The 19,495-nt window shown below is 40.2% G+C and overlaps 1 long non-coding RNA gene across 3 annotated transcripts in view; it reads left to right on the top strand.

Annotated features, from left to right (window-relative positions):
- The window catches only part of LOC137857896 (uncharacterized), a 193,512-nt gene that overhangs the window by 140,491 nt on the left and 33,526 nt on the right, over positions 1-19,495 (top strand). For all 3 annotated transcript variants that reach the window (XR_011097361.1, XR_011097363.1, XR_011097362.1), the window contains one exon: positions 9,501-9,594. This is a non-coding gene — a long non-coding RNA (uncharacterized lncRNA). The remainder of the gene's footprint in view (positions 1-9,500; positions 9,595-19,495) is intronic.

Genomic DNA, 19,495 nt, shown 5'->3' with positions numbered 1-19,495 from the left:
CCCTGGGCCAGTACCAGAGGCTGAGATGCATGCAGTTGGTCAGGGCATTCACCTGGGACGTGCAGAGGCCAAAATCAAATCATGTAAAGCTCCAAGTTGAATCTGGGTCTCCAGTGTCTCAGCTGAATACAGAAATGTCTTTATTCTCTATGGTGTTTTTTCAGAAAATTCTGTTAGAGCTCTTAAGAATATTTCTATGACTTTGTCCCTACTAAAAAAAAAAAAAAAAAAAAAAAAAAAAAAGAAAAAAAAAGAAAAGTAGAAAGGCAAGAGGCAAGGCAAGGGTTCTGTGAATCAGTATTTCCCAGTGATTTTTTTTTTTTTTTCAGAATACTCCTGGTTAATTGCTGTTCTTTCCTTAAAAGCACTTTTACTTAAGCTGTTATCTAAAAGTATAAATCCTCCTTTCATTATGGGAAATGCCATGTACCCTTAAAAAGAAGGACCATGCTACTGAAGTTACTTATGGCTGAACTGGTTTATCCAATAAATGTGTTAATGAGCAGAAATGAGGAAAAACCCCTGCATTTGTGACCCAGACTGGTACATGTAAGGCCCCCTGGCTAAGGTGAGCTTCCCTGTATCTCATTTCTGTCTTTTCACTCTGCTCAGTGCTGTGTTTTTAAGCTCTGTGGTATAGTTTTGAAGTGTAGGTATAGCAAGAATGAGTCCATTCTCTGTCCTCTGGGTACACCTTTATCTACAGATGTGAGCAGGGCTGTGTGCAGCTGCCCTGGTGGCTGTGGGAGAGAAGCCGTGTAGCTGTACACACTCCTGTGCCTCCCCATCGTGTCATGGGGAGTTTGAAAGCCACATTGGGCTGCACTAATGGTAGACAGAGAGCAATTCCGTGTGCTCTGCGGTACACACAGGAATGGGCACTCCTTCGTACTCTTTGGAAAGTAGCAATACTTTAAACTCCAGGTGGAGCTGCTCAAATCCATGGGCATGTATTTTCTCGTGGAAGTTGAGGACTTTGGCATGGGCTGGGTGGTCAGTGTCTGGGCATCTGTGTTTGATTCCACGTGCAAGTGAGCAGCTGGATTTCTGGCTTTGATACGTGTGCACATGAACTCCATCCATAGCACCAGGTAGTATCCATGCTCAGTGGGAGGATGAAACAACGAAGAAAAAATAAGAATTGATCTTCAGAAGTTCTGGTATGAGTTCAGCCTTATCAGAAACTTAGAAATATACTAACTTAGTAAAGTTAGTAAAATAAATAACTAGAAATATGCCACTATTTTGTGGGAGGTGTTAAAGTCTGAGATTTATATGGATTTCCCCATGTTAAGTGCTCCAGAGTCCATCTGCTTCCCACAGAGTCCCTTCTGCTCCCCACAGATTCTTTCTCATCCATTTACTTCCTCTACAGTGGGGAGGAAAAGGAAGCCAGTGACCAGGGCAGGAATCCCCAACAGTAAAAAGGGGACATATACACAAGGTCAAGGTAATTGATAAGGTATGGTTGGTCACACATGTACTGCTTGTACAAACGGTGTTCTTTTTCAAATTATCCAGCTCTGTAGAGAAAGATGGAAAAAAGCCTGTATGGCTTTTGATGAATTTTTAACCATATATAAAGTGTTACGCTATTTTTAGAGGGAGACTCTACACTAAGAGTTTGGGTGTGTTTTTTATGTCTGTTTTGTTTTTTAGCACAAGAGAATTAAATTAGAAGTAGGGATAATAATGGTGTTGAATGTGATTATGGTTTGTCTTGTACTTCCAGCCGTTGTACTGAGAAGGGAGAGGGTCCCATCTGCACATGCCTCTTGCCCAGACTGTTAGGGAATTTGGGTCCAGGTGGCTGGATTCTCCCACAAAAGCTCTGTTGTGAACTGGGAACGTTTCAGGACACTGTTGCAAGAATGAGTATGATTTTGATTATGTTTTTAAAGACCAGTTATTTCAAGAAGAGTGCATAGAGTTCATGACATCAACACAACTGGATTTCAGTTGTTGATCTGAAATATTCACGGTCCAATGTGGTAAAAGCAGATGTTGGATTGAGAGTCATCATAAATGTGAACGATCACACCAGAAATCTCATATATAGCTTAGCTGAGGGCAGTAAAGCTTACCTGGCCACCTTTGATTGTGTTCTGGGTTTAAGAATATTTATTTACATACGTAATATTATTCATCACTTCTTTTTTTTTTAAGTATAAAAATAGATTATTATGAACCTTAAAAAGGTTTTGATGCAACTAAGATAGGTATTGAACTATCTGTCTTAACCAGAAATATTTGGTTTGAAATGAAACATTAAAAAAAAAACTCTTAAAAATGTTTATTTTTATCATATTTTGTGCATAGTAAGCACTGCTGAAGAGGTCAATGTCATTGAACTTAATGTGTTGATCGTTAAAAGACATCAAGAATCTGTGCCTGGTGTTGAAGCATTTAGAGGTTGCAGAACTTCTGACACCTTTGAAGAAAAGTTACTGAGGCAAGAGAAGTAGCTATATAGGTGATTCACAGGGTCCATAATAAAGGTCACCTGAGTTTCCAGAGCCTTTTAATTTCCACAGCATTCTCACTGGGTGTTTTATTGGTGTGAAAACTTTGCGTTTAGCCTTCTTTCTGTATTTGCTTATGAGTGTAACCACAAAGCGGAGGATGTTGAAGGGATTTTATTTGGGATTGTTATTTGGGATTCTTCAAGTACCGATTTGACTGTCTTCCAAAGCAAAATTATTTTGGATCCAACAGCTGGGACCAGAACTTCTGCAGAAGTGAAAAACAGGCCATGTTCCATTTCCTCTCTTCACATATTCATTGACTCACTGAGCGTTCAGATCTGTTCTTGCTGCCATTCCGTGGTGCAATGGTGCTGTGAAGGGGTTACAACTCTCCAGCAGACTGATGGCTCCAAAAAGAGGTAATACAGGGCAGTTTAGGTGTTGTGCAATTTTGGAAGGAGGTGATACGTTGTTGGCTGGATTTCCCTGCCTTACAGCTCTCAGAGCTACAGAATTGCTCATGGTTTTCCCCATGTAATTCTGCAAGTGGAGGATGCACAGGTAGGCCTAAAGCTACTGTTTCTCAGGAAAATATGTTTATATGTCGCATGTGCACCCTACTAAGTGCCAGCAAGGTGCAGGACAGAATTCTGTTTGTGATGTTTTAATAGAAACATTTACTGATAAGCAAAATAGCTATTTAGGTTAAACTGCAGCATTCATCATTTCATCAGAAACAATCCGTTTTTACAGGAGCTTTCACAACATTTGCCTTCATAGGGACTTTCGTGTAGCATCTACATTTGGGAGGAAAGTGAGGAAAAGTGAGACTTTGAGATATATCACCACAGATGAGGTAGATCAACTGGGGATGAGATGTCTGTCTGTCACCAGGGGTGAGTGGAAGATGACGGGTGAGAGATTAAGCAGTTGTGGAGACAATTATGCCTGGGCTGAATGTAAAACCCTTATCCCAGGCAGTGGAAGATAAAGGATCACAGAGATTCAAGAGGGAGGGAATGACAGGATTAGACCAATGAAAACAGTGGTAGCCTCAGTATTTTAAACAAGGTGAGGTAACAAAAAAAAGAAAGAGAAGTCTATGCAGAAGGTGAAGAAGTTCTGAGGAGGAGCTGGGGTAAGGAGTAGGAACAATCAGAGCACGTTAGGAAAAACACAGGGAAACATGAATGGCAGGAAGCATGTGTGTGGTTTTATGTTACAAAATGCATCTCCTAAAATGAGGCATCTCCGAGTTTAAAGTGATGCAGATTTTAAGTTAATATCCTTTCCTAAAAAAGGGTTTTGTTTCTGAATAGGCAAACATTTAAAATCATAAAGAAGAGAAAGCAAGTAGTTTCCTTAGAAGGATGGGCAAAACATAAATCTTGAGTAGAACTATAAACTGTTCAGGCCAGACAATTTTGCTGGATTATGTAGCTCATATCAGATAGTAATAAATCAACCCTTCAAAGACAAAAGACTATAGAAAGAGGAGTAAACCAAAGACTCTCCAAATAACAAAGGCCAGATGCACAAAAGTAACTAAGGGGCTGAAGAGGCAAATAGATGCCTGGCAGGATTTTAAATGGGATCATTCAGCACAGACACTCATCACCTGCTAGTGATTATGGGCTTCTTCAGGCTCCTTCAGGCCCAGACTCTTCCTTGACTGAGGTTAAAATTCCCATCAGCATCAGGGAAACTAACTCGTAGCCTTAAAATCTGCAGGTTTAGTATAGCATCACTAAGGTAAATGCAATTTACCTAGTGGATGAGTTTGCCCTATTGTGAGCATTGACAGTACACTTTCTTAATACAATTCTATCTTTATTCACTTGGATCATCCCACTGAGATGTCAAGTTCTGCACATGTTTACCTCTTTTGCTGATCTGGGCCTGACTAGGTAGAATAATAAATTTTGAGCAATACAGTTGTTTATGGGGTATGATGAAAGAGTTTTAGAAGTGGGTACCAGCCACTAACGCTAGTTCATACTCACTTGCTCTGGCACTTTGAAACTGAATTTTCTGTACTCAGAATTCCTGAGATTGGAGCAAAAAAACGTCTTGAAGACAGGCAGACAGAACAGTCACAGGAGCTGAGAAGTATTTCCAGATCACCTGGCCTGAAGTACTGGGGACAGGCCTTTTAGCTGAGCTTTGCTGTGCTGATAGTTATAAATTTATCCAGTGTCAGATAAGTCTGTTTTGTGTGTTGAAATTAAATAAAGGGAAGAATTGATTCTTAAACCATTGAGGGTGTGTGCAGTAATATATAAAGGGAATCATGTCTTTCCTAGGTCAGAAGAAATAAATATAATAAAACAACTTTAAATAAAAATAAAAAAGCATATGAACACTGAAAGCACAAGATCTTATCTTGACTGAGAATTACTTGGACATGCCAGACATGCTGAATAAAAGGCAAGCAGTTAATGTTACTGCTGGCACAAGCAGACGTGAAATATCTAGGAAAATTTGCAAGACTTTATTTGCCACTAGTCTGACAACAGAGGATGATGACATATCTGTGAACATATGTTATGAAAAAAGGCTGGTATCACAAGCTATGCATTGATAGGGTCACTGAATATTTTTAGCTCCAATTCTGGTTCTGGTTGGCCTGTGTATCATCTTGAGCCTGAAAGTGTTGTTCAGTTGTCTCCCCATGGGCAATTGTTCCATTGAATACTTTTAAGTGCATTTATTCAGGAAGGAGCCCTGGCATTTGCATACAATATGATGATTGCTATCCAAGCCTATATAATTTTAGGTTCGCTTCAGCAAAGTGAATATTCCATTTGGTTGGACTTACAGAGTTCAGCTGGAAAAAAAATCAGAGTACACTTCTTACAAGTAGAAGAGTACTTGGGCAAGTGGTTCTTCTAAGTCTCTCTCCCTTTTTGTACCAGAGAAGTGCTTTTTCATTTCATTTCTAACAGTGTGCAGTACTTAAGACAGGGCAGCATGGATCACCATGAAAATAAGTCTTTCTGGCTTAGTTCAAAATATATTTATCCATTTTAAAAATTCTTTTTCCAAAAGTTTGTCTACATGTTAAGCCTGCCCAAGGGCACCTTTGATGTATGCTTTAGCCATTTATGTAGCTTTTATATACAACTGCTTGCCTTGACATTGACTAAAAACTGGATTTTGTACCAATCAGACAAGAACTGAATAGTGAAGCGTGAGCCCATCCACATGCTATTTCTGGTAATCTCTTCTTAAAGAAAACACCTCAATGATGTGTTCCACTCCACACCATCTCTCAAAGCACTTTTATTCAATTGAGGAAATGTATTTCTGGTCTTGCTGTTTCATCTTTGCTCTTTGTGCTAGTATGATCCCTTTTTTTTCCTCTCTTCTTTAATTACTGCCCCTTGATACAAAATAATAATTAAAAAAAGGGAGCTATTTGCAAATGGCAAATCAGTCCATGGGGGCTGCTTGGATTTTAAGGGCAGCTGCTGTTCAATGTATCTGGTGTGTCACTTTCTGTTTTGTGCTACTGTTTTATTGCTGCTGTGGGAATGGAGCAAAAATAGCGGCTACTGCAGTTCTGTTGAATAACCATCAGTGTGATGTTAGCCGATGTGTAAGTCCCTCACTGGGCAAAAAAATGTCCATATTTGATATCTACTGCCCTACCCTGACCTGTAAATGAAAATAGTAACATGCTAAATAGATACAGAAAAGCATGATGAGCTAAAACACTCAGCTGATACACACAGGTATGTCTGTGCTGCTGTGTGTGTGGGGGTGCGAGGATGTATGTACATCTCCAAAAAGGCTGGTGGAAGTCAATAATTCATAAGACGCGTGCTGTTTATTTAAATTTTAAATTGGCTTTTGAAGTATCAAAACCTGCGTTTGGCCACTGCCATTCTACTGCTGCCTGTTTTAAGCAAAATCACCGCCACTCTGCAAATGCCGAGTGAAAACTCCGCAAGCCCCGCTTACTGCCAGACCACCTAAACCTGCCGGCTTACCCCTTCGTGGAGCTCAGGTTTCTCTTCCTCCCACACCAGACTCGAGTGTAAAGCCTGGACATGGGAAGTGCTGACTCACGGGAGGGATTTGGGAAAGGATTTGCCTTTTGCTGCGGGGGCTGAGGCCGGCCAGCCCTGTGCCTCCTCCACGGCGGGGCTGCTGCGGGGAGCTGGTGCTGCTCGGTGCCACGGCTCGGCTTTCAGGGCTTCAGGGTTGTTTTGACCTCTCCTTCCTCTTCACCAGCAAAAGTTTCTGCTGCACCCAACCAGCCTGGCCACGCAGTGCGTTTAAAGGGGCTTTTGTTCTAGCAGAGAGAGGCGAAGCGGCGTTTCCTGAACTGGCTGCTTTTCCCCAACAGATGGCAGTGCCTTTCTCTCGTAGTTAGCCAAAAGTTTAAAAACATTTCGTTAAAAATAGCTGCCCCACATTCTTAATTGGCAATCCTTTTTCTATTTATTGCTAGGCACAAATCAAATGCTGTTTTGCTCTTAGGCAAGCTCAATGCTCAATACATAAAAGCATAACGTAAAGCACCCAGATATTCCTTATCCTGTTCCACGTCGGCTTGTTATACAGCAAATACTGCACAATTGCTGTTTTGTCACCAAATATCTTCAGAAACTTAGTTATAATAAAATGTGTTTTTTTTTCTTTTTCCATTATTAAAATGGACATTTTTGTTAAAACTCGCTACGCAGTTGGGCACCCAAGCACACACGAAGCCCTCATTTTCTCGTAAATGAAGCTAAAATTATTCCAGCATCTCTGGAGCTCGGCTACATTTACTTAAGGCACTTGGCCCTTATCCTGAAGAGGACTCTGAAAGCTCCTGTGCCTGCAGGTGTTCCTCGTGAAAGGGGATGGAGGCGCCGGCACCGACCAGGCCTCTGGAGCCGCGGTCCCTGCAGTGGGGCCCTGACGCCAGCCCCAGGGCCAGCCCAGCATCCCTGGGGTTTGCCCATGCCACAGGGGCTTGGGGCATGCTGCGGGGAAGCGTGACTCCAGCACGGCTCCCTTCCACCCGTCCCCGGGGTAATTCACTACAGCTTCTTACCAGAGTCTCCCGATGCCGGCCTCGGCTCTTGCAGGGAGTGGATGGACGCGTCACCGGGGGTGAGCCTCCCTCTGCTCTCTCCTCAGCGAGCTTATCATTTCTGTGGCCTCTTCTGGGACCCATTTCATTTCTGCAATTCCTTGGGCTATGCTGAGCAGAAAGGCCAAATCACTCCTTTACAAAATGAAATTGTAATGGCCTTGCTATTTCCTAGTTTAGTCTGTGCCTAGGCTTTCTTTTCGTGGTCGAGTTGTTTATGGTGGAGCAGAAGGAACATGTTTTGTTTTGCTTTATTTCTTTGCCTGTTCTTGCACGGGAACAGATTTTCAGCCAGCTGCCCACAGTTTTACTCCGTTCCACCTCCCCCCACCACAGGCACAAATGCAGTGTAGGTCCTGATCCAGACAAGCATTTCATTTCCGTACCAGAGCTCTTCAGCAATGTCAATAGCAGTACCCACAAATGCGGTTTTGTATGGGCTGAAGGCGGTGTCAGTGCAGGCCTTTTAGTGCAGATGCATGGGAGTAATTCTTTCTAATAAGCATTCACATGCGTCTCTCTCCAGTGACCTTCATTTGCCATCTCTCTGCCTATTTAGTTAGTTTATTAGGTCCTTCTGAAATGGTTCATAATATTCTCATAATATTGGACAAGTCACAATAATTATATCAAATTCCAATGTTATCAGCTGGATTTTGAAGCCCTGTCTCCTGTTTGCTAACATATGAAGCAACGCTGTACCTAACACAGTCCTTTGAGTCACCTCATTGTCAAAGCGATTGAAAGCCTTTTCTTCTTCTTCTCTTTTGGTGATTTTTACTTCCCCAGTTGATTTTGTTCCCTTTGTCACTTTTTGTGATGAAGGCTATCAGCTGTTTTAGAAAGAGCATTAGATTAATCAGATATGCTTGTACTTGAGGCACTTTGTTAGACTCCTAGCCTTGCTTTCTTTTAAAAAAATCTGCACTATTTTCCTCCTTTTATATAGTGATAATTTGGCTGGGGTTGTATGTCCTTTCTGTTTTAAGGGTTTTGTTTTCCTGGTGTTAAATTAAGGTTTAGTAGGTTGCAATTTTCAAGGCTAGCTCAACATGTTTTTCAAAGATAATATTCATGTAGCAGCATCCAGCTCTCCGGTAGCCGATGGTAAATGAGCAAGAATATAGTTGTTTGTTTGTTTTTTAATTAGTTGCTCTGACACTTCATTAGAAAGTATTTGCAAGGACCCAAGCCAGTTCTGTAGGTTTGTATCTCCCAAACACAAATGCTGCAGAACTTTCTGCCTTGAAAACAGTTTTTACTATTGATTTATTTTTCTTACACAGGGGAATAGATGTGCTGAGCTGTTATCTTAAAATACTATTTTGAATACAGGTGTAAATAAAATATGTAGGGTCTTTTTGATGACATAACCCTTAAATGCTCATTTACTCCTCCTTCAGTCCTCCTGCTTCTTGCCTATATCTGTGTGCATGTGTGAAAGAATTACTTCTTTTTTTTTTCTGACTACTTGCTTGTGAAGCTTTTTCACACACCTAATTTCTTTCTCGCATCTTTAAGGCAGTTGCATGTGTATTTTTGTGTTGGTTTCAGTTGATGTAGGTGACTGTTTTGAAAGCTAACTGCTAAACAGCTTACCATGTAAATATAAACATTTATTTTTTCTTGCCTTCTGCTTCCTCTTTGTGTCAAAATATCCCCACTATATTATGATGTTGTGGCTCTGTGGATGTTAAGAACAGCTAGTTATTTCTAGCATCATGCCAGCCATGTGATTTCAGCCCTGAAGTGCCAGGTGAGCTGCAGCACATCTTTTGTAAAGGCATTCATTCTTACTAAAAAGACATCTGTTTATCACATGCACTGCTCTCAGGTCGTTAATTTTAACCTATTATTCATTTTACTCGTTTGTTTTTTTTTTTTTTTAATATGCATTTGTCCAATTTCTATTTCTATTCACTCATTACTTTTATGGCTTTGCTTCCTAGATGAAAGTCTACTGGTGTCAGGACTGTCACTGGTACTGGAATGAGTTTTCTCTACCTTTTCTTGGGGTGGCTGTCTGCAGTTTGTCATGCACAGGTATGCTTCCACAATTTCAAATAATATAGCAGAGTATTTTTGATTCCCTTGCAATATTCCAGTATCATTATCATTCGAAAATCAGATACCAGAACTGGACAGAACAATGTTGGTCCCATCAGTGATACATACCTGTAATACCTCTGTCTCCTGCATAATCATGCAAGTATTGCATTAACCTTAGCCCATGGATTGCATAGGGGATTTATGGTAAATTGATTTTCTGAAGTCCTTTTCAGTGTCACTGCATTTCAGGATATGGTCTTCTGTGTTGTTAGTGTGACCTACATTCTCTCTTTTGACATATCTGACTGTGTCTGCCTGTATTAAAACCTTTTCTAAATTATTACTTCATTTTACAAGCTGATTCAAATAGTACATTATAACTGGCCAAACCTTATTTCTCAAATGGTTATTTGGCCAGTTTTTTCTTTTCCTACCTTTAAAGTAGTACATTTAAAATATTTGAAGTATTTTCTCTCTTAAACAGATAAATATACTTCTATCAATTCCCCATCTGATTAGTGAAGAGGGATTTTAAAAAATCATAATTGGATACATCCATATGCAGATATAATCACCAATAATAATGGTTTGGTCAGCTTTTAATATATTTTACAATGTTACACATTTTGTGTAGTGTTCCTTTTTGACAGAATATAATGCAAATATTTTTTTTTTAATTTAAAAAAAATGCAACTATTTTCAACAATTAAATGTTTTCACAACAAAAAAAATGTTAGGCTTGTTTAAAAAATAAAAATAAAAAATGTTTCCCATATATTAACTAGATATTATGCTATTGCTTCTCAACATTCTTTTGATCACAACAAGTGACAGATTCTCCAAAGGGTCATCTTAGCCCCAGTTTCCAATCCAAGTGGTTCTTCGACGTGCTGTTAATTTCTCTATGTCTGTAGCTCCTTCATTTTGTCTAGGTCAAAAACTGCTGTCCCACTTTTTCACAGCATCAACTCCAGAGACTGTATTTAAGCCCTCTCACAGATCATCTAAATTTATATGATTAACAGAACCTTTTTTTTTCCTTGTTCACTGCATCACTGTACATGCCAGTCCACAAGCTAGCATCGACACTGGTTTACATAGTCTGTCCTTGCCTACACCAACGAACACCCTGTGATGAGGTCCTGTAAAGCTCTAAAAAATTCCCACCAGAGAAGAGACTTCATCTTCCACTACCTCACACCATGGCTGATTATATCTGCCCATGTAAGTGTGAATGTTACCATTTGTACTCAGTATCCTGGGCTGCAGAACTTGCAGGATGAGCTAGTCTTTGTCCCAGCAAGAAATTAGCTTGCCAGTGTTGGCTTGCTAATCTGATTTGCTAGGCTTGCACTAGTGATAGACATTAGTGTCTTCCCACTGCTCTGAGGACTCATCCTTCAAATTTGCATCACTTCTGTTACATAAACAGCCGTGCTCACTTTTAAAGGTGAGAGTAAGAAAGAAGGAAACGTTGGGGGTGGTAAGAAGGCTCTCTATAGATAGACTTAGTTCTCGCTTGGCCCTGTAACGTGGATCTGAGGTAGCCCTGACAGCATGAGGGCCCTGCAGTCCAACCAGGAGGTTTGCAGCTGTGACAGAGGAAGGATTGCCCTTAGGAAATGGCAACGCTTGACATTTGCATTTGCACCAGGGTGGACATTCACTGGGGCTGGATGTGAGCTCCTTACTGCTTGAGAAGAAGTTTGAAACATCTCTGCAGTCACAAATAAGTGACAGTAGACTCCATTTTTCCATCTCTGTTCCAAAGCCTAGGGAAAGAAGTTATTTTCACATACATATTTCATGGAATTTGCGACAGCTACCTGACAATTGACATCAGAGCTTTCAGATGAGCTAAACCAGCAGAACAAGAGATGCCTGCTAGACCTGCTTGATGTTTTCTTAATGATAACAGAGGAGACTTGGCATATTAGTGTTTCCTCGAAGACTATCCAAATATCCACTGATTTAAAAGATCAAAGAAAACAGCAATGCTTTCAGTTACAGTGGGCATGATACCTGGATGTACATTCTTGCATAACTATTGACAGCTTGCCTGGGTTTTTGGCACTGCATGGCATTTGTGCACCAGACAAGAGGCTGGTTGCTTGACTCTGGAGGTCATTAAGGCTGAAAGGTCTTAAGGGTACTTGGAAGAAGGCAACTCTAGATCCCAGTGAAGTAGCCTCAATTGCTGTCTGTTAAATCAGTTACCAACAGCTGTACAAAAGCCATTTTTAAAATTAGGAAGTTTTGTTTCTCTAGGGAAAAAGAGAAAACTGTAATGAAGACAAGGCACTTTGTGATGGTCATGTAGGCTGTGTGAGGCCCAAGCTGACCCAGCTGCAGACTGTCACAGTCTTGCTCAGATTTTGCCTCCTATTAGCTAACTGTGACTGCAAACATGCTTTCTCCTAGCAAAGAGGTGCCTTGATTCTCTTGTGAAGGAGAGGAATAGCAAGGGTTTGCCAGCAATAAGTAGGCAACACCGAGAAGCCCACCCAACTCCTGACAAAGGTGCTTGGGTAGAGCCCAGAGGTGCAGCTGCCTCTTAAAATGTGTTATTCAAATACTGAGCTCTTCAGTGTAAATGCACCTTATTTTTTGCCTTCAGAAGAGAAAAAGTGCTGACCACGCATAAGAAAACCAATCTTGTAGCTAACAGATACGTGATAATGTATGAAAGGATATTTATTCAGCTGAGTCACTTGTAGCCAGATATAAGTGACAGTTGTAGCAAGTAATAAGCTGTCATGTAGTGTTCCTTAAATGTGTGGATTTTCTGAAACCCTGCTCAAGGGGTCAATAGCAGAGCAGATGAAATTGTCTGCTGTATCACAGAGACCTGGAGAGTCATCTCTCCGTTTCCTTTATTTCTTATTCCCCTGAAGTGGTAAACTTCTTTGAGAAATTCCTCCCAGAACAAATAAGCTTTCACTAGAAGTTGGGGAAAAGAACTGACTGTTTTGTTTGAGAAATATATATATATTTTTAATTCCACCTTTTTGTTACTGTTTCACATTGTTCCTTGAGAAACTAATCTGTTTATTATTACTACTATTTGTTAGCCAGTGCTATTTTGTTATTTTGGTTTTTACTCTAGGGCTGGCACACTCACTAACGTATAGTTTAGTCACAAGAAAGACCAGTCAAATCAGACTGCTGGAATCTATGCTGCGCACATTTCTTGTGTGCCCTCATCTTGAGTCTTGTATTTGATGATTATTTTGTTTTAAATGGATAGAACTAGAAAAGGATGGGGAAAAATAAAAAGGAGACAGTAAATAATCTAGATCCTTCAGAGGATTCACTAAGGGGGAAAAGACAGAGATGTGCGTGATAGTGAGTGTCATGGAGAAAGTAATTAAGGAGTGACTAATGCATTGTTTCTGATGATACGAGACCTAAGGGGCATATGCCTTCCAATGGCATGACCACACAGGGAATTTAAAGCAAAGTTTTGTCATGCAGGGCATAATTATTTTGTGGAGCTCATTCCTCAGGATGGTACAAGTTCAAAAGAATAAGAGATGTCACTGCCGAGAGGTCCACGGAGGACTATTAGCATCATGGTACTTTGGCAAGCTCTGGTTCAGAAAGTCCTGTGAGCAGCTGAACGCTGGAAGCTGAGAGGGTGTACTAAGGGTTTTCTGATTTGAACTGTTTCTTATTCTCATCCTCTAAGAATCTCCTGCTATTAGCCCAAAGGCAGGATACTGGGCCAAGATGGATTTTTGCCTGACTTACAGGGACATGTTCATGTACATAGCTAGCTCTCCAAAAAAGCAACACAGTGGAGGAGGCATATGAACGTAGAGTATGCTCACTAATTCAGAGACATGGCCTGATGATCTATTTTAACAGGCAGATAACATGAAGCTAAATCCACTGCAACTTTGTCCAGTTCAGCTCACCTCAGTAAAGCCAGTTTACACCAGCCTTATGGTATAAAGATTGTGGTGCATTGTAGGGGAAGTGTTTTACACAACACGCTCATAAGCCTGATCTCCTGCCCGTCCAAGCTGTGGTACTTTGGGGGACCATTGTAGCATCCTCCCTACATACACAGCCAGTTTTTCTCCCAGAGGAAACAGGGTGTGAAGTGGCACTGAATGAACAATAAGCTCAGAAATACCCCAGAAACACCAGGCCTCTGAAGGACTGACTCCTGTGTGAGGCAGAAGACCATGTTTCTCATCCGTTCCTCACTATGAAAGGGAATACAGCTGCCTGCAGTGGCTCCATCTACAGACACAGGCTTTCTCAGCAGAAAGTGTTTTCTGCTGGGATACGTAACAGCATGGCGTAAACTCAACTCTTGCTCACAATTTAAATTCAACAGACACAGCTAACAGGTCTGAAACAGGCAAGTATCAGGTGCAGGAAAGTTCTGAAATTCTTTTGCTTTGGCAACAATTGATGGGTAACATTTGGTTTGTCTTTTTCTTTGTGTTTGTCATTTTGTCATTTAGTTCGTCTTTGTGAACTAGTTTTTGCTAAATCTATTGGCCTTTTAAAAATACATAAAGGTATATATCAAATTGGTAAATTTCCTTAGAAATGACTTATCAACAGCTCAGGTTATTATCTCTCTATACATTTTATCTCTATATAAAGTCATGTCATATTTATATTTCATATCTCGCATTTAAGTATAGTCTGAAATTGCTGAGTTACAGGAAATTATATGAAACTGGCTTTGAGTACTATGAAAAAAAAACTATATAATGTTCTTCTTCAGATATGCTCCTACTAGAAATGTCAGATAGAATGTGATTGCAACAATTTCACTTTGAAATCACCTAAATGCATATAAAAATCAAGACAACAACCTCTGCAATAAGTTTCACCTTGCACAGAAAAAACCAACCTGACACCCACTAAAATTACAGAAAGAGCATGACTTTAATATTAGATTTCTGTAATCAAAATTGTCAGAGCCCTATTGTACATCAACATAATAATAATGTCTGAGATTCCTACCCAGAAAGCACAGTTTCTCTCAAACCTTCTGTTCATTCATTTAAAAGTGGTGTCAATATGTAATAGATGTCACTACTATATATGCATCTCTCATCCTATATTAGCACTTTTTATTACTGAATTTACTTTTGGAAGGGCTTTCCAACAAACAGATATTTAACGAATGTACAATACACTTGTAATGATACAGGTCGCTTATTTATTTAACTGTTCAAATCCTCTTTTAGCTCGCTGTATCTATTTCTATATGTACAAATTATGAGACCTTGAATAATGAACGTGTTATTTAAATTGTGCTGTGACACTACATAATGCTGAGAAGTCATTTTCTACAGTTCACTATTCTCATAGTCAATGGTGCTTGACTTGATTACCAGTGCCTTATAGCCAGAGTAGATATGGGCAATGTTTTAAATTTGTTAAAAATTGGTTAGATAAAATTGTCTTGAATGAAATAGAGTAGGTTGGAGAGCCTATTCCTTCTGATAGTTTCCTAGATGAGTCTTAATTGCAATGCATAAAATATCCATGATAGATTACGTTTTCATATAAAAAATACAATATAAGAGCACAGGAACAGCTGAATGTTCTACCTGGACTCTGCACAGCAGTAGTGGAGAAGCCTATCCCTGTCCGATCATGTTCCTAAATCACAATTCAGGACAACTCCGATTAAGGCAATGTTGTGCCAGTGCTTATGCTTTCATGGGTAATGAAAAGGTGAGCAAAGAGAGAAGTTCTTAGTATCCACTAGCTCCTCATTGGTCAGCGTACAAGGCAGGTGTAATGATTAGCATTACTGCCATCAGCTATCTGCCTTCTACTGAGAGAAAGTAGGGGGCATCGTGCCCAATACCGGTCTGCACCACCGGCTGCTCTGCTTGAGCAGCTTCACTGCACTAGGATCTAGCGAGTGCCCTCATCTTGGCTCAATTATCCCAGCAAAATTGCTTTTACCCTCCAGTATTGATTTGCTCAGTGATGTTAGTTTGACTTGCCCAGCAAAGCCACTATTTGTACATGTATTATCATAAGAAGTGTTTTGCTAGAGTAGCATTTGTGTATTCCTGTATAACAAAGCACTGTGATGTTAACTTACAATACCTGGGAGCCTGGAAAGCACAGATTTTGACAGATGAAAAGTAAAATGACTTTCTGTGCACAGCAAAGGTACTGAAGCCTGGTTTGCTAGAGGTTGTGTGTTCTTTGTCAGGTATGGCTGATGGGTATGACATATGGGCTTAGCTAGCACACTGCTCCCAGACAGAATGTGTGCCGTGTCTCTGAGTTGTCTGCCTTTCCCCAGTGGAGCTCACTAAATTGGGTTACTCTCCTCTACTAAAAACTGTAGGAATTTAGTAGTTTCAAAGTTCATACATCCTTAGATATAGTTGAAAGGCAGATCTGAAACACAGCTTTGTTTCAGACCAAGGCAGGATCAAGCTGAAGTGTCACTGAAATCTGTTAATCTTTGGAGAATGCTTAAATTTCAGTGAATTTTCTGGGAAGTAATACAAAATTTCTGTTGGAAACGTATGACCAGGCAGGTTACCTGTCTTCAGCCTGCATACATATTTCTCAGGACTGAATAAAATGCTATGAGTCGGAGTTAGCTGTACCCATGTCACAACTCTTTTGCTTGCTTTCACGTCTCCTTCCTTTTCATGCATGTGGAAGAAATACTGCATTTGGTAGAACTGGTTTTGGTACTTTCCCCCCTTGCCACACGTACACACACACACAGAGGGTTTATTTTACTCTCTCCTCTTGCTTGAACTAGAGATAATCTACACATCCTTTTCCCCACGCCTTTTCCATCAATTTAAATATCTAATGAAATATTAACAAAATGAAAAGAAGGAATATTTATTCCGAGATCCTGGAATTCTTGTGAGAAGGATTCAAGCAGTTTATGATCAAATAGTATTTTTTAATTTGTCTTGATTCATGTGAAAGTAATTTAAATCCACATTAGTATTCTGTGAACTGATCATTAACACTTTTCAACTGATTTAGTAAACATATATTGCTTCCAAAATAAATAGAAACAGGAAAGGAGTACAGTTAATGTAGCTGAGGCATGAAAACATACACATTAACATGCAAGGCAAAACTCCAGTGTTGAAATGGGGCAGCACATCAAAGTTATTTTTCTAACCATGTTTCTGCATCTTCAGAGAAAGCTTAAACACAATAGACCGAACACCCTAAAACCCATTTTTAATAATGCTGCTTCATACTTCTTTACAAAATGGTGCACCAGCTGGAATAAGCGAGTTGACACAGCTCCTCAGAATATTTGATATTCAGGAAAAGGTGTCAGGGAGAAGCTAAAGTGCACATCGTCCAAGGGACTTGACTCTGTGACTCCCAGTGAGACATTTCCACAGCCCTGCGTGGCCCACAGGGTTTCTCTAGGGGCAGAGTCTGTCTGTGAAACCAAGGCCAGCTCTGATCTGAAAGCCATAAAACCACAATAACACATTGCTGTGTCCAAATCAGTAAGCTCCCTAAAAGCTTGAGCCCGTCAATACTGAAATAATATAGCTCTGTCATGTTCAGATCAGTGCTGGCACATGTCCTGCCAGTGTGACAAGCAGGTGGAGGGGCTCAGATCTACCTGTCCGTGCACTGCCTCTGCTGCCAAATGAACAAAACCCCAGCAGGCTGAGTGTGGAGCAGTGTTTAAGCGAGCTAATAGGTACGATCTGTAGTATTTAGGCTGTTTACCTGACAATAGAGATCTTGTCCTGAAGGCAGAGATAGAGACATCTTTCTTCAAAAACGAACCAAGGAGAAATCCTTCCAAAATGTGGCAAGGGCATTGTCTTGCTTCTGATTAGAGTCTATTGGGGTACGGGGTAAGAAACTTTTTATTTTAAGCCTTTCTACGTACATGAAATGGAAACGGTTGTTTGGGCTAAAGAGACAGAGCAAGGGCAGACCACCTTGTTTCCTCTCATGGCTGAGATCCTTTCCTTGGGAGAGAAAAACCCAGTCATTTATTCCTCTTTTGTGACCTGCTGTTGTGTTTCACTTTAAATAGAAGTAAGGTCCCCTGGAACTGGCCTTTTTCCTCAGAAGTTGGTGTGCTACCTGCTGAGCTGTTGGGCAAAAGGCTGAGGTTTCCCTCACCCAATGCAAAATTTTACTTGGGTTGATTTTGTGAGAGAAGAATGCTTATTGCTAGGGAGGAATATGTTAAGCATTATCTTGTACAACTTAGGCAGCTTCTCTCTAGGAAAACTCCATAGTAATTCCTCTGCAAAAGCTGTGGGTGCTTTTGGTGCCATGTAGCTCTCTGACAACAACTCACTTTGTGTGCAATGACCATGCAGAAGGGAGAAGGAGATCATACTTGTGTTTATATGGCTTCTGCAGCACGCCCTTCTTTGTCTTGGGTTTCATCTAGACTTTAAAAGTACTGAGAAGATTTGGATTAAACCTTATGCCTCATGCTGGGAGAATGGTTTATCTTAGGATCTGCTTCTGTTTAGACTCTATCACTGTTATATCTTATAAAAGGTCTTTTAGAAATAGGGTAGATATCTGCAATGCCCCACTTTGCTCTGTGTTCTCCATCAAATATCTCAGGGTTGATCTTGCCACAGTAAGGTGTGTTCTAAATTTTTTCTTTCTACTCTGGCACATCATCAGTAATGGAGTATTCCTTCCCTGGAGAAACCCAGAACCTTTTTTTTAATTTATTTTTATTATTATTATTAATTCTGGTTCCATGTTAAAGGAAAGATTTTTGCAAATACTGCAAACACAATTGCTGACTGGCAGCTATGTCTCAGCTGCACATATGGAAAGATGGAAATTTTTTGTGAAGAGGCATAAAGTGCTTCTTGAAGCAGAGATGTGAATTCACATCAAATGGAATGTGCACAGGGGGTCCTTTTTTCGCATTACATTATAGAAAATGGTTCATTGTAGATTATCATTAATAGTAATGATCTGGACCACACTCACGTGTATTCAATTCTAATTAGAAATGCCCCAAGCTACCAGAAATGATGCACCCAAGCCAGTTTCCTTAGGACTACAGTCATCTTCTACATAAATACACCTTTAACCAACAGCATTTAAAAAGAGCAATGATGACATCCAGAGGACAGATAGTTTAATCATAGGTACTCCAGGTATTCTCAGCAAATTTCCTGGGGATATATCCCTTACCTACTTTTTCTGTTTAAAGTCTGTTCCTATTAAATCAGTTATTGACAGCCTGCTGAGTTCCTTTAATTCTTAGTTTTTATGAAACTGACCTTGTGAAGTTGAATGTTTCACCCCCAGTGCAAAAATTATATGTACAAGGTAAACTTTTATTAATTTTGTCATTTCTGTGTGCACTATCATTATATGTTATCACTGAATCCAACTGAAAAGTGAAGCAGTCTTTTAAGCTATTGGTAAACTTCAGGTTAATAGCTGTCTGGCTTGCTTCGCCTGCAAGTGCTCCTACTGTGGAACCTCTCCCTATATGTAGGTTTTTATCTAATCTGTCTTAGTAACCTTCCATACTCTGGTTTGGCAGTTAGTTTTGTTTTTGATTTTGTTCACAACTGCAAGAATATTGGCCAGGTGCACCATATGTAGAAGTCACTACATAGAAAAGCCTCTGAATTCCCCAGAAATACGTAAGGACAGGTGTCTATTTTATTGACAAATTTGGAAGAGGCACATTAGCAATGTTAGTCTATTAAATACAGCTCCACAATCAGAATTTAATTGAAGCATGTTACCTATAATAGGTTCAGATATTTGTGTTCTTCAGCATTTTATGAATTCAGAAACAGATGGGCTATGACCAGGAAGCAGTGGAGAACAGACTGGCGTAAAGCAGGTTGGCTCTCTGACAAGTGCAGGTACAGCTGTGGTATGTATTTTATTCAGCATGCCCACC

This window comes from Anas acuta, chromosome 5 (genome assembly GCF_963932015.1).
Source record: "Anas acuta chromosome 5, bAnaAcu1.1, whole genome shotgun sequence".
Taxonomy (NCBI): domain Eukaryota; kingdom Metazoa; phylum Chordata; class Aves; order Anseriformes; family Anatidae; genus Anas; species Anas acuta.
The sequence above is the reverse complement of the archived record's forward strand: the minus strand, read 5'-3'. Positions and strand labels throughout refer to the sequence as shown.